Source organism: Octopus bimaculoides, chromosome 11, assembly GCF_001194135.2.
Source record: "Octopus bimaculoides isolate UCB-OBI-ISO-001 chromosome 11, ASM119413v2, whole genome shotgun sequence".
In the NCBI taxonomy this organism is placed as follows: domain Eukaryota; kingdom Metazoa; phylum Mollusca; class Cephalopoda; order Octopoda; family Octopodidae; genus Octopus; species Octopus bimaculoides.
Genome location: NC_068991.1, coordinates 19,888,502 through 19,889,291, shown reverse-complemented (window position 1 = coordinate 19,889,291; position 790 = coordinate 19,888,502).

The following is a 790-nucleotide window of genomic DNA, read 5'->3' as shown; positions in this document are numbered from 1 at the left end:
TGATGGTGGTGGTATTAGTAGGAAAGTGATGGTGGTTTGAATGGCGGTGGTGGTGATTTAAATAGATTAAAAGATAAGAAGAAGAAGAAGAAAGATAAAGGATAAAGAGTTTGAATGATTTACCAGATCGATCGATCGATCAATAAATAGATAAATCAACAAGTCGTCCACGCACATACACACACAAACACAACCAACCTACCACACACACACAATAGAACGCGCGCGCACGCGCATACATACACACACACATTCGCACAGTTACATAAACACAACGAAAAAACATCATTAACTTTTTATAGAACTCAGTTTGTGAAGCAAAGTTAAATATTCATGTTTTTAAAAGTTGACAGTTACTTCGAAGTTACGTTAAAAGTAGGTCGTCAAACGTGATGAAAAACTTGATGTTTGTCGTAAATAACCACTTTAGGGAAATCTGTATATGGAAAGAAATTAAACCGTTGGTAATTAATTATGAAATTGTAAAACAAAGCCTCTAAATTTCAAAATCTTTCTGGGTTTGCAAATGATTTATTCGGGAAAAGCCCTACTATAAACTGATACTCTTTACTCTTTTATTTGTTTCAGTCATTTGACTGCGGCCATGCTGGAGCACTGCCTTTAGTCAAGCTAATCGACCCCAGGAATTATTCTTGGGAAGCCTAGTACTTATTGTATCGGTCTCTTTTGCCGAACCGCTAAGTTACGGAGACGTAAACACACCACCATCGGTTGTCAAGCGATATTGGGGGGACAAACACAGACACACAAACATACACACACACATACA